A 23591-nucleotide genomic window follows, 5' to 3' on the forward strand; every position below is an offset into this window, starting at 1 on the left:
GGAATTTTAATGGTGCCAAAAAATAGAACAAGAACGTATTTTATAAAAAAAACTCTCAAATTTTATTAGTACATCATTAAAAATGTAAACATTTAAACACATTAAAATCCAGCAACTTGTCTTTTACATGGTCATAAATGGTGTATTCACAGACATTGGTAATGTGGTATCTGTTCCCGATATGTTTCGCCACCTGGGGCTTATTCGGGGGACTTTAAAACCACTGTTAGTACAGTTACTACATCCAAAAAACAAAACAGTCTATGATCGATTACAAATATAACAATGATTACATACAGAACAATAATTACATACACAAAAAAAACTTTTTTAGTATTATTCACCCTGTCCAGCCATTTCAATGCTTACCCGATAATTCTCTTGGTATCCCCAACCGTGCCGCCTACGAGGCTCAGGAGGAAAAAGGGCCCGCGTCGCCACAGGGGATACACCAAGACCAGGCTATAACACAAAATAATTTGTAAATAGAATATTAATCCATAACCAGTGAACACTGAACGCCTTCTAGGAACACATAAATAGCTTAATAGCTTATGGGCATACTCACACAATATGTCGGTAATGTGAGTTTAACCAAGGGCGCCTAGATTTTACACCAAAAACCAAGTCCAGTAAGGATAAAGCTGAAAAAGTGAATGAAAGTATTGTTAAGTCATATACCTAAACCTGTCCAATGTATCAAAGATGACTCTGTCTAACAAATATCCAAACCTTGGAGCAATGGGGAACAATGTGTGCAATGTGCCCTATTGAATATGCAGCTCTTTAACTCGTCCTATCATTTGGTAATAATCTATCAAAAGTCGGCTTTATTCTATGATGATCGACCACAACAATTATTATAAATAAGATTGGCCTAGGATAAGAGTTTCATATGAGAACAAAGAAAGTATTGATACTGCATAATCTGGCTAATAAGTAGAGTAAAATTACGTTTAGGAGGATCATTAACCACTTGGCACCCAAGGTACGTCATATGACGGCCTCGACTTTCTGGGGTTATATCTGAATGATGCCTGAGGCTACAGACATCATTCAGATATCGGCATAAGAACGATCATACCGGCGCTTCCATCGGTGAGTCGGACACAGGATCCGCCGACCCCCGGATGGTGATCATAGAGATTTCCGGCAGACCAGATGGTCACCGGAGTCTCTATGATCGTTCAGAGGCCGGGCGTGATGTTAACACGCCACTCCCAACCTCTGTTTTCAAATACTGGGAAGCCAGGATCGTTTTTTTTATTTTATTTTTTTATTTTTAGGCTTTCCAGCCTAGAGGTGAGATGTGGGGTCTTATTGACCCCATATCTCACTGTAAATAGGTCCGATCATGCCATATTCCTATTACAAGGGATGTTTACATTCCTTGTAATAGGAATAAAAGCAATCCATTTTTTTTTTTAAGTGTCAAACTAAATAAGTAAAATTAACAATAAAAAAAAAAAAAGTAAAGCGCCCCTGTCCCCGTGAGCTCGTACGCAGACGCAAACGCATACGTAAGTCCCGCCCAAAGATGAAAACGGTGTTCAAACTACACAATACATGTGAGGTATCGCCACGAACGTTAGAGCGAGAGCAATAATTCTAGCCCTAGGGCCTCCTCTGTAACTCAAAACATGTAACCAGTAAAAAAATTGAAAGCGTCAGCTATGGGGATTTTTAAATACGTTTGGCGCCATTCCACGAGCGTGTGCAATTTTTAAGTGTGACATGTTGGGTATCTATTTACTCGGCATAACATCATCTTTCATAGTATACAAAAAAATTGGGCTAACTTTAGTGTTTTTTTTTTATTTTATTATTCAAAAAACAGTTTCTTTAAAAAAAAAAATTGCTGAGCAAATACCAAATACAAAAGTTGCAATGACCACCATTTTATTCCCTAGGGTGTCTGCTAAAATAATATATATAATGTTTGGGGGTTCTGAGTAATTTTCTATCAAAAAAAATGATGATTTTTACATGTAGGAAAAAGTGTCAGAATTGGCCTGATTGGCAAGGGGTTAATTACCATAAGTAATTAATATACAAATAATTATTATATATTATCTTTAAAGTAATTTACTATATTTTCAAAACTGTAGCCACTGCAGGTGGCTTAACAGACAAATTACTTTTTAAAATTAAGTTTGAAGTTAGAAATTCAAACCAGTAATTTCACAGTAAATAGATAAATAATATGTTATTATCCTATAACATACAGTATAATAATATATGATTTAACTTCCACCTTTTCAGCAGCAGCAGATTCGCATTCCCCCTCTTAACTGTGTGAGAAAAACATGGGATCACGGGTAAATCATACACATAAACACGTTTTTTCCTTCTGGGCTGGAAGGGAGCATGTGTCTTTTAGACACATGCCCCCTTCTATGACACTACAGTGAGAGGCCAGCCTCTACTGCAGAATTATTATTGGAAAGCTTGGGCCAATGGTACTTTACCATTGGTCGAAGACTCCAAGCTGTCCATTGAGCTCAGTGCCTCTGACAAGAAGTTAGAGGCAATGTGAGCTCATCCTCTCAGTCTGCTGCAAACAGAGTGTGCCAGCTTGTATTCAAACTGGCCGCACTTTATTTCGCTTCTGACAGGCTGCACATGGAGCCCCGTATCTCCGGAACCATAGATGATAGGAGCCCCAAATTGACCAGTGGTGGGGTAGGACTTAGCTATGACCCTCGAAGTAAATCTTCTTTTTATTTTTTTTTGCTCTGCCTCCCCTGACTGCATGTCTCTGCCCCCACCCAGCAGGCGCCTGATGTCACTGGCCAGATGCAGACATTAGGAGTGGCTATACGCATGCGCCAAAGTCCACAATCATAGTGGGACTACACAGACCGTGCAAAGCGGACCGCAAAGACACAAGAGAGGAGCGCTTTCTGAGGTGGAAGGAAAAGGATAAATGTTTTTCAAAACTTTTTTACAAATAAATATCTGAAAAGTGTGACGTGCATTTTGTGCAAGTGCAGTTGCTCCAGAGCTTAGTAAATAAGGTAAACTTTCACTTTACAAAGAATACCCAATCACAAGCAAGAAAAATAAAAAAAAAAATTTTTTTTGCTTGCACATGATTGGATGATGAAAGTCAGCAGAGCTTCCCCTCATTTACTAAGCTCTGGAGCAACTGCTCTTGCAGAATGCAACTGCACTTTGCAAAGTGAACATTCCATTTGCCTTTAGTAAATCAATGCTAAAAAACGGATTGCTCCAGGCACGCTACGGCACAAATGGACAGCTCTCATGCTGGGGTTATTGTATTCTGACAGCTAGCATCAGCGACTAAATGTTTTTGTCTTTTTTCAATTGAAGGATGTCAGGTGGGAGGGTGATGACAGGTCCACCCACAAATTTCGGACAGTTCATTAGGAATCAGAAAAAAAATGACATTGTATAGCCAGCTTTAGTATATGCGTGGCCAAGCATTTTACTAATTTTTGAATTTTTTTTGCAACTTGTAATATAGGAGCAAAACCGCACATTTTTGGCCCCAAAGACTCTTATGGGAGCATCTGAAAAAAGGCACTTCTGTTAAAGTCTATGGAGTTGATTTACTAAAGGCAAATAGGCTGTGCACTTTGCAGAGTGCAGTTACTCTCTGCAAGAGCAGTTGCTCCAGAGCTTAGTAAATGAGCAAAAGCTCTGCTGACTTCAATCATCCAATCATGTGCAAGCAAAAGGGCTATTTTTTTTTCCTTGCACGTAATTGGGTATTCTTTGCAAAGTGAGGCTTCACCTCGTTTTTTTTCACAATTCACCTCATTTACTAAGCTCTGGCGCAACTGTTCTTGCAAAGTGCACAGTCTATTTGCCTTTATTAAATCAACCCCCGATAGGTCCAGAAACACATGATTCTGCTGATTTTGGGTGCAAGGCTCTTCAGGCTCTAGTAAAAAAAAATGCACATTTTATTGCTGCAAAAATATGTGCATTTATAATTTTTTTTTATTACAAAGGTGAATTTATCCTTTAATCTGATGTTCTGCCAAGCGCCACTCTGTCCAATGCAGATGTATTTTGCATCAAGAAATGCATCCTCGCTGCCAACCTGCATGTCCTGCAAAGAGAAATCCAGTGACTAAAGCACTGAGAGATTTTCCTATGAACATTTTCATGAAAAATGTCACGAGTACATTTAATAATGCCCTCAGAGGCTTAGTAAATGACGTGCGAAAGTACATCAAGACTTGCTTTTCTTTTAGCATTCAGTTTTAGAATGAAGGAATTTTCTGAATGAAAACCACATTCACTGTTCTCATTTTTTTCATTCAAGAAAAAAAAATTCCAAAAATTGTCCGAAAATTGTCTTTGATTTGACCTTATTGACTATTAAAAATCAAAGAAATATTCTACAAATGAAAAAAATGTTGAACAAAATACTGCTAGTGTATACCCAGCTGACCTGGAATGCAACAAAAATGCGATGCAGTACTGTGCTTGTGCAAGCCTCTGAGGACTTGAAGGGATGCTCCAGTTATTTAACAATATGACGTTGTGCCGTTCAGTTGCTGCATCTGTTCTGCTGCAGAAGCGAGCGCAGCGCTGACACTCGGTGGGATCGTGTGGATGGAGGGGGATGCCTCCTCCAGTGTTTATTCCCCAGGATCTTCCTCTGTGATTTCCCTATACTAGTGGTTCCAGGGGTGGGACTTCTGCAGTCAGTAGGAGGGCTTGAATGAATGCAGTGTGAAGCATCTCCTCTCCATCCCCAGTGTGGTGGTACCCAGTGTAGAGCCCTGTGTGTGTCTGGGATGAGGGGGGCTGGCATGTCCCTTGCCTGCTGGATGATGGCTGTGTATAGGAGGACCCATCCACACACACACTGCCTGTAACAAGCCAAAAGCAGATCTGCACTTTCATTATTCCTGCATCAAACTCTCAGTAAGGTAAGGTGAGTCTTCCCTCACAACTCTGTCCTTCTTCGACCCAAAACATCGCTCACAACTTAGTACATTGTTACCCACCGACACCGTCACTCTGTGTATGGATACATTGTAGACGGCGTCCCTGGTTTATATTTCCATGTGTACATGCAATGCATTGTTTATGTGTGTTGCTTGTCAACCTTTGATGTGTGTATAATATATTGGCATATATGTGTGTATATTGTATGTGTTATATATACGTGTGTGTGTCTGTGTGTCTGTGTGTGTGTGTGTGTGTGTGTGTGTGTGGTACTTATAATAGAAATAGTTATTTATTTTGAAACAATGAATTATTAATTCATAAGCATATACATGTAAGTATAAATACATACAATATTCCACCCTCACCTCCTTGTATGTGCACCTAAATAAGTGTGTGTATTTGCAAATAAGAGAATACAACTATTTTATATGCACTGTGTGTATGTATGTGTGTGTGCGTGTGTGTGTGTATATGTTTGTGTGAGTATGTGTAATTGTGTGTGCATGTGTTTGTGTGTGTTTTTTTATGTGTGTGTGTATATGTGTGTGTGTGTGTGTGTGTATATGTGTGTATGTGTGTGCATGTGAATGTTTTTGTGTGTATACTTGTGTGTGTATGTGTATATGTTTGTGTGCGTATATGTGTATATGTTTGTGTGTGTGTATGTGTTTGTGTGTCTTTGTATATGTGTGTGTATATATGTGTGTATATGTGTGTGTTTGTGTGTGTGACTGTGAATGTGTTTGTGTGTGTATATATATTTTTATGTGTGAGTGCGAGATTGCAAGCGTGAATGTGTTTGTGTGTATATATATATTTTTATGTGTGAGTGCGAGATTGCAAGTGTATATGTGTGTGTGTATGCATATATGTGTGGGTGTGTGTATATGTGTGGTTGTGTGTGTATATGTGTATGCTTGTGAATGTGTGTGTGTGTATATTTGTGTATACGTGTGTGTGCGTGTATATTCGTGTGTGAGTGCAAGTTTGCAAGTGTATATGCGTGTGTGAGTGTATGTGTCTGTGTTTGTATGTATGCGTATGTGTGTGTATATGTGTATGGTTGTGTGTGTTTATGTGTGTGTATGCTTGTGAATGTGTTTCTTTGTATATATGTTTGTGTGTGTGTATATTTGTGTGTGAGTTTGTGAGTGTATATGCGTGTGAAATTGTATATCTGTGCACACACACACATAAACATATACATACACACATGTACATACACACATAGCCATACATACATAACACACACACACACACACACACACACACACACACACACACACACACACACACACACACACATATATGCACATATGCATGTACATACACACATAGCCATACATACATAAACACACACACACATACATACATATATACATATATATATATATATATATATATATATATATACACACGCATGTACATATACACATATACACACAGCCTTACATACATACATAAACACACACACACACACACACACGTATGTATTTGTCTTCATTTGTCTTCATTCATATATGGTGTAAGTATTGGTTTGTCTTCTAGATGTCTAGTATAGGAGGTAAGTCCTCACCATGACTGTGATTACTCGATCAGGCTGCTTCTCCCATACATACATTATCTTTATAACCTCTGAAGCACTACACAATGTGTTGATATTATGTAAATCAATAATCTATACAAGGGAAGACTTTATTTGCTCTATTGTATAATGTGGAATTGTGTCCTGACCATTGTGCACTTTTGGGGTTAGCGATAGTTTTTATCTTGTAAAGCAGATGTGACTTCATAGAGGAAATCAAATTTAAAAAATAATTTCCCTCTCCTCTCTTGGTGTTGGATGCAAATTTGCCAAGCAGGGGGAATGTTCTACTCTCTTTAGATATACATGTTAAAGGGATCCGCTTGTTGTGATTAATATTATGACATATTTGGCTCACTGGCTGTGATTGACAGTAGTGGGAGCCAATGGCTGCTTGAGCCAATGAGGAGGGAGAGCCCCGGGAGAGCTGCTGCTCTTGTGCACATCACTGGATCGGGCTCAGGAAAGTATTAGGAGGGCTGCTGCACACAGAAGGTTTTTTTACCTTCATGCATAGAATACATAAAGGTAAAAACCTTGAGCCTTTGGAACCACTTTAAGCCAGCAGAGGCTTCCAGTATTTGATTCAATAATTGATAAACATAGGTCCCTCATTCAAAATTAGGACGCCACGTTGTATTCAGACAGCCCATTGCACTATGGATAATGAGTGATAATACGAGTGATTCTGTAAGACACAATCCTTTGTCTGAATTATTTGGCTAATTAAAAACTGTTCCTTATAGTTAGTGAAGAGATAACATTGTACAGTGGAACCTTGGATTGCGAGCATATTCCATTCCAGGAGAATGTTTGTAATCCAAAGCACTCGCATATAAAACTGAGTTTCCCTATAGAAGTCAATGGAAACTAAGATAATTAGTTCTGCATTGACTACTATTGCATGCAATACCGCATGTGGCCAGAGGTGGGGGGTGCCAGAGAGCCTAGGAAATACTCGGGGACAGCTCGACTGAACTCGGAAAGGCCCAGAAACACTCAGGAACGGAGTATCTCCGAGTGTTTCTGAGTATTTCCAAGTGATTCCAAATAGATTTGGAACTATTCCAGAGTAGATAAATTCCAAATAGAACGACTTCGAACCATTCAGAGTGTCATTGGTGCCCCCGCACCTCTGGCTAAATGTGGTACTGTGCACCCCATTAGCTTGAATTCTGCTTGTTTTGCGAGACAACATTTGCAAACTGAGTCAGAATTTTAAAAAAAAAGTTGCTGGTCTTTCAAAAACGCTTGTTAACCGCGTTACTCATTAACCAAGGTTCCACTGTACTCATAAGCAGTCCATTAGACAAGCAATAAACAGTAGATATGTCAGCTGAAAAAACTACCACTATTGGTCTGGTTGTACAAAAACCCTTTTGAACGGCACGCTTTGAGATGACCATACACTAATAAATATTTGAATGAATGTTTTGTGAACATTATTAGTACATTTGATGATTTGTCGGATGATGTTCAAAAGTATTCCAAAATTACAGTATGTTTGCTTTTAACAGTCGATTTATTGTCATTGGAAGGAATTATACTATTAGCGCCCCACCCTTGGTGACAATAGAATTATGCCCCATCATTGATGTCAGTGAAAAGATTGGTGCCACATCATTGGTGTCAGTGGGAGGAATAGTGCCTCATCCTTGGTGTCATTGGAATTATGCCCCATCATTGGTGTCAGTAAAAAGAATGGTGCCACATCATTGGTGTCAGTGGGAGGAATAGTGCCTCGTCCATTGGGGGTAATTATTCCCCATCATTGGTGTCAGTGGAATAAATGGTGTTACGTCGTTGTTGGTGTCAATGGGAGAAATGCACCATCCTTGATCTCATTGGTAGTAATTATTCCCCATCATTGGTGTCAATGGAAAGAATGGTGTCATATTATTGGTGTCAGTGGGAGGAATAGTGACTTGTGTCAGTGAGATGAATAGTACCCCAAGGGCTGAATAAAGACAAACAAAGAGCCATACCCGGCCCATGGGCCCCTGTTTGGAGACCACTGCTCCAGAAATCTGAAATCACTGAAGAAGATCCTCCACTAGCTTCTGGGTTCCGTGTCAAGCGGCTGTTGTATTCTAAACACAGGAGGTTGGCACTGGCACCATTCAGATCGTTTTGCATTTCCTCAATGAATGCAAAGACTTTTCTGATTGTATGAGGCGTAGAGGCCAGTGATGTCACACTCTTCACCTCGTCCAATCAGAGAATGTTTTGCATTCATTGAGAAAATACAAAGTATTCTTGGATAGCACTTGTGCCGAGCAGGCAACCTCCTGTGTTCACAATGCAGCAGGGCAGCTGTTCAGCATGGGTTCTGGAGTCTAGTGGAGACCACTGGAGTAAAGATGTCTAATACAGTGATTTCCAATTCCAGAGCAGGGGTCTCCAAACTTTCTAAACAAAGGGCCAGTTTACTGTCCTTCAGACTTTAGGGGGGCTGGAGTGGCTAGAGTAGAATTTGTCCTGCCGTCAGTGGAAGTAAACAATGAATCTTCAGTATAGGGAGGAGGAATAGTGTCCCGTCGTTGGTGTCATTGGGAGGAATAATGCCCCGTCGTTGGTGTCAGTGGGAGGAATAATGTCCTGTCATTGGTGTCAGTGGGAGGAATAGTGCCCCATTGTTGTTGTCAGTATGAGGAATCGTGCCCCATTGTTGGTGTCAGTGGGAGGAATAGTGCCGCATTGTTGGTGTCTGTGAGATGAATAGTGCCCCATTGTTCTTGTTAGTGGGAGAAATAATGCCCCGTCGTTGGTGTCAGTGGGAGAAATAGTGCCCCATCATTGGTGTCAGTGAGAGGAATAGTGCCCCATCGTTGGTGTCAATGGGAGAAATAGTGCACCATTGTTGGTGTCAGTGGGAGGAATAGTGCTCCATTGTTCATGTCAGTAGGAGAAATAATGCTCTGTCATTGGTTTCAGTGGGAGGAATAGTGCACCTTTGTTGGTGCCAGTGGGAGAAATAGTGCTTCATCATTTGTGTCAATAGCAGGAATTATGCCCCATTGTTGGCGTCGGTGTGAGGAATAGAACCCCATCATTGGTGTCAGTAGCAGGCAGGGCTGCTGTTAGAAATCACAGTGCCCCATACAGCCTACCTGACAGGACCCCTTACCCGCGTCCGAAAGTGACTAAGGACAAAGATTTATCAGTCCTTTCTCTGTATCCTCAGCTGCACAGATGAATGTATAGGAAACATTCTGAGGCTTTCTGCTCATTCACAAACTGATGCATAGTAAACACAGTTTACTGTGCTTCAGTGATGAATAGACACAGGGGTGATTGGTACCGATAGCTCACTGTGTTCATTCAGGAAACGAAGGAGCCAGTAAATGACATATTTACTGCCCCCTTTCTCTGCTCTCCATCTTGAAACATCACCCTGTGTGCCCACAGCAGCTGCCGGCGGTAGAAGAGAGGAGGGAAGCTGGTAGCGCTTTGGGGGAAAGGGGCACACGGGGGACCTGGACAGCAGATTGAAGGTGTGCATGAGCTAGAACCAATCCCCCTGCATTCGGTGGGGGAAAAAAGAAGAGGAGAAGCTGGAGGGGGGCATAGAAGAGGATCGGTGTCTACAATAAGACAGTACAGCCAGACCTCCTGCTCAACGGGTGCCTGGGCCTCCCTTTCAATCTGATGGAGCCCAGGCCTGGTACAGGAGAGCTGGCTGTACTGCCTTATGAGCAGCCCTGCAAGCAGGAATTTCACCCCACTGTTGGCATCAGAGGAAGGAATAGTGTCTTGTATCAGTGGAAGGAAAAGGGTTTTCCAAGGGCCAGATAAAGACAAGCAAGGGGCCACATCTGGCTCCTGGGCTACAGTTTGGAGACGAGAGGTATTGTATATGCATAGTTACATTGGCCCACCCTGGACCTATATACCTATGAAAAATGTCTATCCCTGGAAATTCATCTCTAACCAGTTCCCTACGGCAGTATTGTAAAATGATGGCAGCGGGAACTGTTTCTCCCTCCGGGCGGGCATCATATGACGTCCGGGGGCGAGCATCATATGACGTCCTCTACTTCCCAGCATTGTGGAGAGCGCGCATAATGTCCGCTGGGCACCCGCGATTGCCCATTAACAGAGCCGGATGTGGATCTGTGTGTTTACCCTGTCACGTCCTGTCAGGGGAGAGGAGAACTGATCCCCATTGTACAGAAGAACACCGATCAGTCTCCTTCCCTCATCAGTCCCCTCCCCCACAGTTAGATTCACTCCCTAGGACACACATTTAACCCATACAGCACCCCCTAGTGTTAACCCCTTCCCTGTCGGTCACATTTATAAAGTAATCAGTGCATTTTTTATAGCACCAATCGCTTTATAAATGTGAATGGTCCCAAAATAGTGTCAAAAGTGTCCGATCTGTCCGCCGCAATGTCACAGTCACGATAAAAATGGCAGATCACCGCCAATAGTAGTAAAAAATAAATAAAAATGATAAATCTATCCCCCAATTTGTAGAGGCTATAACTTTTGCGCAAACCAATCAATATACGCTTATTGGGGATTTTTTTTACCAAAAATATATAGAAGAGGACATTTTTTTTTTTAATGGGATATTTATTATAGCAAAAGGTAATAAATACTGTTTTGTTTTTTTTCCAAATTGACGCTCTTTTATTGTTCATTGCACAAAAAAAAAAAAAAAAAAAAAAGCAGAGGTGATCAAATACCACCAAAAGAAAGCTGTATTTGTGGTGGGAAAAAAAATGATAAAAATGTAATTTCGGTATAACCTTACATGACCGCGCAATTGTCATTCAAAGTGGGACAGCGTTGAAAGCTGAAAATTGGCCTGGGCAGGAAGGGGGTGAAAATGCCCTGTATGGAAGTGGTTAAGAAGTCTTTTGAAAAGTGTTGTCTTGATGGACCTTTAAGTCAAGCCAACTGCAGTCACCTACAACACCCAATCAGAAGTCATCGTTCATATTTCTGAGCTAAATTAATAAGAAATCATATCTGATAGCTTTGCTATAAATGTTAGGAGCTCATTGATCGCCACTGATGCTCCTTTGTTGTGCGTTTTGTCCATGTCAAATTGTGTTTATGCCTTTGTGAATGTGAGGTTTTTAAAGTGTTATCGCTGTAGACGGCGGGAAGCTCACTTGTTTGGTTGTGCTGTAGGAATCTGAGAACAGCTTACAACTGTGAGTTATATAGTCAGTGAAAATGTAGGTCATCCTGCTTGAAGGAAAAATCAGAACACAAGGGAGCAATGTTTGGATGAACTGTGGATAAATGTGAGATATCTCAGCCTGCTCTAGTATATTAAGCTTGCTGCGGGCATGATACACCATCTTAGCCCACTCTGAGGGTCAAAGAAAACATGCCTGAGCATTTAACCATTTCACTATCAGTGCCAGCAGCAAAATGTTTTTTGTGTAGCCTCCCTGGCGGTATGATTATGTCAGATTTTTTAATTTCAAAGCGGTACAATTGTTTTGCATGGAATTCCTGTAATTCTTAGTACTTAAAGTGGTGTTCCGCATAGCAAAAAAAAAAAAAAATGCTTAAAATTCCTAAAAAAAATATGTAACTCACCTCTAAATGCCTGTTGCTAGGGGGTCCCTTGTAGTCTGCCTCCTTCAGTGCCTGGGCTCCTGACATCACTTCCCCTCGGTGCAGGAAGGGCTCAGCTCCGCCCCCTCCCTCCTGTCAGTCATCTGGGACACGTGACAGGTCCCAGATGACTGCGCGGCCAATCACGGTGCGCGGCGCCGCTCGCACATGCGCAGTGGGTGCCCGGCTGTGCCAAGAGGAGGGGGGGGACGAGCGGGGCTTCATTCCCCCGCATCGTTGGACCCTGGGACAGGTAAGTGTCCGATTATTAAAAGTTAGCAGCTACAGTAATTGTAGCTGCTGACTTTTAATTTTTTTTTTCAGGGAAACTCCTCTTTAAATTAAATCTGTCCAAACAAGAGTCTAGTAGACAACCCGGGTATGATAAAGTTTGAAACACAAAATCATAAATTATAATATAATAAATAATAAATAACTATAAAAAATAATAATATAATAATAATAAAATTAATTTCCCCATGATTCACTATCGATCAAACACAAGGCCAAATCTAGCCTACCCAGCCATTTCATGTGGCCTTCGCACCTTCCCTGCAGTTGGGCACAGCCCCCTCATCTCCAGCCACATCTTGTCTCAGCAGTCGAGAGGAGAAGAGAATTCCTCCACCAGATCCTGCACTTCAATGTGCAGCCGCAGCACCTCCTCGTCTTCGTCTCCCCATGGTCTCAGCATTTAGCTGATACCAGGGGAGACGCATTTAGCTGATTCTGGCAACTGACTCCGACCCTCCTCTGGTCCTTCTCCAGACCCTGCACTTCTACATCCCAGTGCCGTCCCCAACTTCCTCCTGGCAGCAGCTCAAGATAAGAAGGATGACCTGTGATGTAAGGGATGGTGGGGGACTCTTGTTTTATGATGGTGAAGGGGCTCTTGACATCTAATGTATGGGGGAAGTCGGTTGCTCTGGACATCTAGTCTTACAGATACAACCGTCCCTCAACAACCATAATGCTGATGCAGATCACAATGAAATTGAGTTTGACACCCTTGAGTTACAGCAACAGTTGTTTTTTTTTTCCTTTTGGGACATAAATAGATAAAAGCTGATCACTGTAAGCAACCCTGTTAGTGTTAAATGGTTTGTCCCATCCCTGTAAACTGATATATATGGAAGGGAGCTTGTTCTTTTGAAAAACAGTGGACTTAGTGGCTGGATCATCAGATGAAAATAGAAGAAAGAAAGACTAAAAAAGAAAGCTGATGCAGCCACCACATCTAAAAATTGATAAGCTGCAATAAAATAAACTATTGCTTTTGGGTAAAATACCAATTTAATAAAGTACTGTAAAGAGTAATGGTGTGCAGTAAATCCAGTCATGAATCAGAATTCAGCATTCAGTAGCAATGTCTATTTGTGGAAATTGATCTTTAGGCAGTTGCTATGGACTAATGTACTCAATGCTCAGTGGTATGCTATTAAGGACCAATTTCACCTAATGTTGTTGTGTACAGTCCTTGTGTACAGATGAATGTCTGCTGAGAAAATGACAGAAGCAACATCTTAGTTCTAGGGAGCCTTCTGTGTTATCCTGTGTGGAGGAGAGGTTTCTGCAAACCTTTACTGTGGGGTCTATTTAAAAAAAAAAAAAATTGCTGTGCAAATGTCTCGGCATTCACTCAGACATTGAAAATAAGGCTCATAAGGTGTCTAGTGTGTTCAATAAGGATCATCAGCTCCTAGAAAGTCCTATTCAGTGCCCATAATGCATTATTTCCCAGCCTGAGGTATTCAGGAAAATACCACATTATGACCACTAGATGGAGCTGATGACCCTAGGAAATAAACATTTTAGACACACTACTTGGATAATTTGTGACAATTGTGCACATGCCTGAGCAATAAACATTTGCTTTTTAATAAATAGATCCCTTGTGCCGGGGGTCTCTTCAGCCAGAAATGGCCCTCCTGTTTATTTCAGTTCTCAGTCTTTCCAAAGGCAGGCAACCCTCATGTTATATTTGTCAGTGGACATGTATACGTGAGCAACTGGTGTCAGATAAGGCTATGCCAGTACAGACAATGGAAATAGGATTGCTGCTCTGTACCTATTGCATTCCTTGCCTGGGGACCAAAACTGCTACCTTGCATCAAGCTCTATGTTGCCCTAATCCATCACAGGTCTAATCATCTGGTTGTGATCTCTCAGACATACTTTATTTTAATTAATTTTAATTTTAATCTCTACCAGCTTTGCACATCTAGAGAGTGACTTTTTGCCTATTCTTCGTTGCAAAATAGCTCAAGCTCTGTCAGAGTGAATGGAGAGAGTCTATGAACAGCTATTTTCAAGCCTTGCCACAGATTCTCAATTGGATTTAGGTCTGGACTTTGACTGGGCCTTTCTAACACAGTTTTTTGCAGATGCTAATGCCGCGTACACACGGTCGGAATTCTGGAAAAAGTCCAATGAGAGCTTTTCATCAGAAAATGTGACCGCGTGTATGCTCCATCAGAATTTAGCTGTCTGAATTTCCGCCAGCCAAAAATTGATAGCATGTTCTCAATTTTCCAGATGGAAAAACTTTCTATCGGTAATTCCGATCGTGTGTATGCAATTCCGACACTCCAAAAAATCACGCATGCTCAGATTCAACTACGAGACAGAAGCTATAGGCTACTGGCTATTGAACTTCCTTTTTCTAGTTCCGTCGTACGTGTTGTACGTCACCGCGTTCTAAACTATCGGAATTTGGTGTGACTGTGTATAGGCAAGACAGCTTGAGCGGAATTTCGTTGGGAAAACCATCAGAGCTTCTTCCGACGAGAATTCCAATCGTGTGTACATGGCATAACAGGTTTCCTTTTAAGGCTCCATTCATCTAACTATAAACTCTGACCAGCTTCCCTGTCCCTGCTGAAGAAAAGCATCCAGACAACATGATGTTTCCACCACCATGTTTCATGGTGGGGATGGTGTGTTCAGGGTGATATGCAGTGTTAGTTTTCTGCCACAAATAGAGTTTTGCTTTTAAGCAAAAAGTTCAATTTTGGTCTCTTCTGACCAGAGCACCTTCTTCCACATTTTTGCTGTGTCCCACACATGACTTCTCGTAAACTGCAAATGGGACCTCTTATGGCTTTCTTTCAACAATGGCTTTCTTCTTGCCACTCTTCCATAAAGGCCAGATTTGTGGACTGCACGACTAATGCCACGTACACATGATCGGATTATCCGCCCGTGTGTGGGCTCCAGCAGACTTTTTGTTCCCAAAAGTCCGGTGGACTTACAAAGAAGTCTTTACTCAAAATTGTCCGCTGGACTCTGCAGTGCTAGTCCGCCGGACTTTTGAAATGAACGGACTTGCCCACACACGGAGTAAAGTCCGTTCATTTTGACCGTGGCTCCAGGTAGACAAGACTAGCGCAGGAAGTCAATCCAGCATCCTCCGGGACTGTGACATCATAAGGAGTGGGGTCACCACGTGACATCACCCGGTGACCCCGCCCCTTATCCCTCTATATTAATCGCCGCACAACGCGTCCCTGCCATTATGGCCAGAGAGAGCGTTGTGTCAACATCTGAAGAAGAGAAGAAGAAGGAAGAAGAAGCAGGAAGAAGAAGAAGCACAAGCAGAAGAAGCAGAAGGCGGCGGTGACAGCGACAAGCCCGGGCCAACGCTAGTAAAAGAGCTGGAAGAAGAAAGCGGAGGCCCGGCAAGAAGAACTAAAGAGCGGCACAAGACCCCCGAAATTGGAAGAAGACCCCCGAAGTTGGAAGAAGACCCCCGGACGGCGGTGGCGACAAAGGAGAAAGCCGGGCTCCTCCGCTAGTAAAAGAGCTAGCAAAAGAGCAGAAGATAGCGGAGGAGTCCAGCAAGAAGACACCCGAAGATGGAAGAAGACCCCCGGAGCTGTCTAATAAAGAACTTTAAAAGCCTGTGTTGTGTTTTTTTATGTACACTTTTTTCCCCAGGTGAATGGGTAGGGGTACATCATACCCCATACTCATTCACATAGGGTAGGGGGCCGGAATCTGGGGGCCCCTTATTCTGATAAGCCCCCTGCCCCCAGACCCCGACAACCAACGGCCAGGATTGTCAGGAAGAGGCCTTTGTTGATAAGGACAAGGTGCTTTGGGGTGGGGGGTGCAGGGCCCCCCTTCCCCAAAGCACCCCCCATATTGAGGGCATGCAGCCTGGTATGGCTCGGGGGGGGGGGGGGGCTCGCTCGTCCCCACCCCCTTACCTTACTGGCCGTGCTGCATGCTCGGATAAGGGTCTGCTATGGACTTTGGAGGGACCCCCATGCCATTTTTTCGGCATAGGGGTTCCCCTTTAAATCCATACCAGGTGACAGGGCTCACGAGGTGTCAATCTCGCCGATAGAGGTGGCGACATTGACTTCCTGTGCTAGTCCCGTATACCTGGAGCCACGTTCAAAATTAACGGACTTTTCTCTGTGTGTGGGCAAGTCCATTCATTTCAAAAGTCCGGCGGACTCCCACCATTGTGCGTGGGTGTGTGTGGGCAGGTCCGCTTGTTCGGAAAGTCCGGCAGACCTCCGCTGCAAAGTCAGGCGGGTTGTCCACCGGACTAAGTCCGCCGTATAGTCTGATCATGTGTACGCGGCACAATAGTTGTACTGTGGACAGATTCTCCCGCCTTAGCTGTGGATCTCTGCAGCACTTTCAGAGTAACCTCTTGGCTGTTTCTCTGATCAATGCTCTGCTTGCCCGTCCTGTCAGTTTAGGTGGACGGCCATGTCTTGGTAGGTTTGCAGTTGTGTCATACTCTTTCCATTTTCGGATGATGGATTGAACAGTGCTCCGTGAGATGTTCAAAGCTTGGAATATTTTTTAGAACCTAGCCCTGCTTTAAACTTCTCCACAACTTTATCCCTGACTTGTCTGGTGTATTCCTTGGCCTTCATGATGCTGTTTGTTCACTAAGGTTCTCTAGCAAACTTCTGAGGGCTTCATAGAACAGCTGTATTTATACTGAGATTAAATTACACACAGGTAGACTCTATTTACTAATTAGGTGACTTCTGAAGGCAATCGGTTCTACTAGATTTTAGTTAGGGGTATCAGAGTAAAGGGGGCTGAATGCAAATACACGTCACACTTTTCAAATATTTATTTGTAAAAACCTTTGAAAACCATTTATCGTTTTTTTTCCACTTTACAATTATGTGTCACTTTGTTTTGATCTATCACAAAAATTCCAATAAAATAAATTTACGTTTTTGGTTGTAACATGAAAAAATGTGGAATATTTCAAGGGGTATGACTGCTTTTTCAAGGCACTGTAGAAGCAGTATAGGCTTCCCTGAAGAGATGAGCTTTCATAGCTCACCTAATAGGACCTAGGAGACACCCGTACAGGTTAGGGTAGGGCGTTCCAGAGGATGGTAGAAGCCCTGAAGAAGTCCTGGGTCTTGGAAGGAGAGAAGTGAACACTTTGGGTGATATTTTGAGATGAGGTTGGTAATATAGCTGGGGGTAGGGTTGTGGATGGCTTTGTAAGTTGTTAATATTTTGAAATGTATTCACTGGCCAATCAATAGCCAGTGGAGGGATTGGCAGAGAGGGGTGGTAGACACTAAGTAGTTGGTAAAGTGGATGAGTCTGGCAGCAGCATTCATGATGGATTGTATATCCCATCAGATTTTACCAATCACTTTCCCTTTGACTTCACCAGCAACACTGACATAATTTCCAAAAATGGTATCACCACGAATGGACACAGCTTTTAAGAATAGAATGTAGGAGTACCTGATAGTCCTACTGATGTACACAAAGGTTGAACAATGAAAAATAAGGTCTTCACTCTCCCTACCACCAGGCCTCTCATGGTCTTCTTTCGAAGCCCTAATATGACCTTATGGGGCATTGTGCAGCAGTCTAGGGAAAAACTTCCTTTTCTAGTCACAAACTAATGTTTAGGCCATCCTATTATCTTTCCATCTCACAGAGTATCTATGGTGCAAGACCTTTCTAAGGATAATAGGCTTATGCCGCGTACATACGAACGGAATTCCGGCCAGAAAAAGACTGATGAGAGCTTTTCATCGGAAAATGCGACCGTGTGTATGCTCCACTGGAATTTAGCTGTCCGAATTTCCGCCAGCCAAAAATTGATAGCATGTTCTCAATTTTCCAGACGGAAAAACTTTCTATCGGAAATTCCCATCTTGTGTATGCAATTCCAACACGCCAAAAATCACGCATTCACAGACTGAACTACGAGACAGAAGCTATTGGCTACTGGCTATTGGACTTCCTTTTTCTAGTCCCGTCGTACGTGTTGTACGTCACTGTGTTATAACGATCGGAATTTGATGTGACCGTGTGTAGCCAAGACAGCTTGAGCCGAATTCCGTCGGAATTCCGTAGGGAAAACCATCAGAGCTTTTTCCGATTGTGTGTACGCGGCATAAGACTGCTGATTCTTCATTGCAGAAAGCCTTTAGATCTTCTGAGAAGACTACATATAGTATATTATAAGCAAGCAATGTTCAAGGAAGGTCAAACTTGCTTTTCACTGTTCTGATCAAAAGTGAAAGATCCCATTAACCACGCCTAGTGGAAAGCCAGTAATGTCAGATTTTGTAGTGTAATACTTGTAGAAGAAGCTGACTGATTACCAAATATTTCAAACGATTATAAAAGATTTGCATACAGCCCAGACATATTTTTCCTTGTAAATGAGTCTTGGTTTTCACTACTGATCAGTAGTACCATAAAATTCCTTTATTTCCCCATTCAGTTCTGACGATCTACTGAAGACAAACTCAAAAGAATGTGTAGTCTCATTTAATAAACAAGTTATATCCTTGGAGACACTGTTGCTCGGGAAGACTTAAAGCATACAGCAGCAAAGTTTGCCTGTAAATCATATTAAAACGTTGGCAGCTATTGTTGTGAAAATGATGTCTGTTTCAAATATCCTGTATGTATAATAATGCTTGGGACTTGGTGTTTTCCATTGTATACAAGTAATCTAAACAGTGGCTACAGATATGTGTAGGTATCACCATGTGCTTCACATATCAAATATAGTACTCTAAATAGCAGGCTTTTCCTTATAAATTAGTAGCAAAATAATGTCATATTTCCAGTCTTGCCATATTATATATGAGCATGTAAACATAGCAAAGGATAACTTAAAACAAGATGTGATGGAATGGAAAATGAAAACCAAATGGATATGTTTGTCCCTTTTGTAATGCTATCCCCAAAGGAGCTGCATGTTGGTAGTTTGGGATCTCTGTTCTTTGTCCCGACTCTGGAAACAACCTCAGATCCTCTGACACACCAGATTAAGTGAATAGATACTGCAATATTGTTGAGAGCACAAATAAAAATACCCTGCCCACAGCTATGGTTCAGTGTCTGGGGCCCAGTCTTTATCAGTGTTTGGTGTCTGGGGCCCAGTCTTTATGGTGGCACACATAGGTCCAGTCTTGGTAAAGTCTGCATGTAGTGGCAAAGACTGCTAGTCAAATGTCCAGTCTCTATTTACTCTGTCCCTACTATCAGCAACAAGGTATATGGTGGCATTGTCCTCTCACCAGTTCCAGTGGTATGACAACAAAGGTCCTGCTGTTCAGATGTTCTCTGGATCTTCCTGCCATAGCATCGGTCCTCTGCAGCAAAGGTCCGTGTCCTGACACATATGACCCCGATCTCTGGCTCAGGTTGGGGGCTTGTGTTAGGTGGACGCAAAACCAGAGTCTGGTCTCTGTGCAGCAAAACAGGAACCTCCTTGGTCAGCAACCCAGGAAATACAGCCTTTCCTTCTCCCTCACGCTGTCTCCTTGTGGATACTGTAGTTCATTGGTCCATAGGATTCTATAGCATGGCTCCTATTCAGGACTTCAACTCCAATGCAGCCAGTATAAAAGTCTATGGCGCTTCTTTAACTTGTCCTCTGCCCCCGCTGGCGGGAGGCAGACAGTGTTGCTAGATCCAGCATTTCAGTTCAGTGAGGGCATAGAGTGCAGCTGGAGCAGTGTTCTAACTCACTCTCTATTTAGCCCAGCACCTGGCTACACTTTTGTCAAATTTGTGACTGTATCTTAAACAAGTGTTTGCATTTCTATTAGGTTTGGGCAGATTTTCCTTCATTTTCTATTCCAGTGACCATTCAGGAAGTGAGACAGGTCTCTAAAATGGGATGCAGAAGGCAATAAAATCTTGCAGAGCTTCCAACCCTTCTCCACTCTAGTTGGTGTATATTTTGGGGGAATTATTTATTACTTTCTCTTGCGTCAATGGGACAGAAAGTGAGGGAAAAACTTTCTTTATACTTCCTGTCTTGGTGACCACACAGAAAAGAAGTAAAGGGAAATCTAATAATTTATGGCACAGACAGTAATATAAAACAGAAAGAGGTTCTTGTCCTTCCCTAAATTGCAATAAAGTCTTTGCTGAGTTTCACAATATTTTATTTTATTATATGTCTACAACATTTCTTAAATTTTCTACAGGACAACTTTGTGTCCCAATTGGTGGATTGCCCGACTAGGAGTAATTCATTGCTAGATCTTTTAATTACAAATAATACAGATCTGATTGCAGATGTGGAAATATGGGACAACTTGAGAACTAGCAACCACAGAAATATTACATTCCTCGTAAATCATAGGAAAAGAAGCAACAAGAGGAGTACAAGCACACATAATTTCAAAAGAGCCAACTTTTCTAAACTGCACTGAATGCTGCAGGATATTAAGTGGTACCAAATCCTTGAAATATTGAACACAGAGGAAAAATGGGAATGCTTTAGAAACATATTAAATACATGTATGACTGACTATATTCCAAGGGAAATAAATATAGAACAAAGGTTAAACCTGGGTGGCTGGAGAAAAATTTTAAATGTCTTATGAAGGACAAAAAAATGGCATTTAAAAAGTACAAAGCGGAGGGGTCAGTGTCAGCATTCCAACAATACAAAGTATGCAATGCGAGGTGTAAGAATGTAATCAGGGTGGCTAAAAAAGATTATGAGAAATGCATAGTGAGAGAAAGTAAAAATAATCCCAAGACGTTTTTAAATATATTATCAGTAAAAAAGACAAGGGCTGAACAAATAGGCCCCATAAAGGATGAAGAAGGGAAGGTGGTTACAGATGACAAGGAGAAGGCAGCTCTGCTAAATGCTTTCTTCTCCTCAGTCTTCACACAGGAAAAGGAGGGGTATACCGACCACTACGGTATTGTAAGCAACACGCCACAGGATCTACTCTTGTGGCTAACAGAGGCCGGAGTCCGAAAAGTATTAGAGAATCTTAACATAAATAAATCACCAGGACCTGATGGCTTACACCCGAGAGTCCTTAAAGAACTCAGTCAGGTTATAGCCAGACCGCTATTCCTAATCTTCATGGACAGCATACTGACAGGATTGGTACCAGCTGATTGGCGTAAAGCCCACGTGGTACCAATAGTCAAAAAAGGGCAGAGATCCATTCCCGGAAACTATAGGCCTGTCAGTCTAATGCTGGTAGTTTGTAAACTATTTGAGGGGATGATAAGAGACCATATCCAAGAATTTGCTGCTGAAAACAGTAACATTAGCAGTAATCAGCACGGGTTTAACAAAAGATCGCTCTTGCCAAACCAACCTGTTAACCTTCTGTGAGGAAGTGAACTGCCATCTGGACAAAGGTAGGCTGGTGGATGTGGTGTATCTGGATTTTGCAAAAGCATTTGATACAGTCCCCCCAAATGCTTAATCTACAAGCTGAGGTCCATAAGGTAGGTACCTGGATAGAAAACTGGCTACGGGGGCGTGTCCAAAGGGTTGGGATAAATAACGTATACTCAGAATGGTCAAGGCTTTGTCCTGGGACCAATTCTGTTGATTTTATTTATAAATGATATAGAGGATGGGATAAATAGCTCTATCTCAGTGTATGCTGACGTCACAGAAATATGCAGGTAATAACAACACAGCAGGCTATAGAAATTTTACAAGAGGACCTGAATAAATTATTGGAATGGGCTACTGCATGGTAAATTAGGTTTAACACTGGTAAATGTAAGGTAGTGCACTTGGGGGATAAAAAATACATACGCAAGTTACTCTTAATGGGGAGAACCCCTAGGGGCTTCCAGGATGGAGAAGGATCTAGGGGTCCTAGTAGAAGACAGACTGAGAAATAGCATGCAGTGTCAAGCAGCATCTACCAAAGCCAGCAGAATATTAGCATGCATTAAAAAAGGAAGTTACTCCAGAGATAAAACAATTATTCTGCCACTTTATAAAACTCTGGTTCAGCCGCATCTGGAGTATTCCGTCTATTTCTGATCACCGATCCTCAGAAACGATGTGCTGAAACTGGAGAGAGACCAGAGAAGGGCAACTTAATTAATATAGAGACTGGAGGATCTCAATTATTAGGAACCACTACAAGCGCAAAATTCGTTCTTCCTGGAGAAGAGACGATTGATTTGATAGCGATATACAAATATCTCAATGGTGATCCCAGCATAAGTATGAAACTTTTCAGTCCCAGGGAGTGTAAGAGGACACGGGGGCTCACGATGAGACTGGAAGAGAAGCTGTTTAACCTTAAAGGGGTTGTGAAGACAATTTATTATTTTAAAAAAATAACAAACATGTTATACTTACCTCCACTGTGCAGCTCGTTTTGCACAGAGTGGCCCTGAACCTGGTCTTCTGGGATCCCTCGGCGGCTGTCTCAGCTCCTCCTCGCAAGCACTAACCACCTTCATGCGAGCTCTCTCACATGGTGGTTAGTTCTTGTGGGCGCGCTTGCGTGATACACCCGGCAGCTATAGCCACTCACTGTATCACTCGGCCCCACCCTTGGCGCACTGCGTCATTGGATCTAATTGACAGCAGCACGAACCAATTAATGGCCAGGCTGAGCGGCGAAGAGGACATCGGAGACAAGCTCAGCAGGTGAATGGGCTCAGGGAAGTAAAAAAGGGGGCTGGGGGGGGGGGGGGCGGTATTGTCAGATGTTTTTTCACCTTAATGCATAGGATGCATTAACTGGTTCCCGACCAGCGCATGACGATGTACGTCGTCAGAATGGCACGGGCAGGAATATTGGCATACATGTACGTCCAATCTTCAATGCCGCCCTGCCATCGGGAGCGCACCGCCGGCGGAGCGCTCCCGTGCTGGTCGGGACCCCCGTGAGTCCGGTCGCGGGACCCGCGGACTCGATAGCCGCGGGCATACCCGCGATCGTCTCACGGGACGGCTGAATGGAGGAAATGCCGTGTAAATAGCATTTCTCCATTCTGCCTAGCAACTAGTGACGCTGATCTCTGCTCCATGTGATTGGAGCACAGATCAGTGTTCACAAAACGAAAGCCCAACCCCCCCACAGTTAGTAACACACCCCTAGGAACACTTAACCCCTACACTGCCACCCCCTGGTTAACCCCTTCACTGCCAGTGTCATTTACACAGGAATCACTGCATTTATATAGCAGTGATTACTGTATAAATGACAATGGTCCCAAAAATGTGTCAAAAATGTCCGATGTGTCTGCC

General features: G+C 42.5%; 1 protein-coding gene across 2 annotated transcripts in view; it reads left to right on the forward strand.

Annotated features, from left to right (window-relative positions):
• Nucleotides 1-4546: 4546 nt before the first annotated feature.
• The window catches only part of SYT12 (synaptotagmin 12), a 206846-nt gene continuing 187801 nt past the window's right edge, over nucleotides 4547-23591 (forward strand). Inside the window, exon 1 of one of the 2 annotated variants that reach the window (XM_077460785.1) lies at nucleotides 4547-4912. The gene's annotated coding sequence lies outside the window, so the exon portion shown is untranslated. The remainder of the gene's footprint in view (nucleotides 4913-23591) is intronic. The other variant, XM_077460784.1, reaches the window with a different exon arrangement.

Source organism: Lithobates pipiens, unplaced genomic scaffold (assembly GCF_037356315.1).
Source record: "Lithobates pipiens isolate NorthernLeopardFrog02 unplaced genomic scaffold, aLitPip1_a1.2 Scaffold_10, whole genome shotgun sequence".
NCBI lineage: Eukaryota > Metazoa > Chordata > Amphibia > Anura > Ranidae > Lithobates > Lithobates pipiens.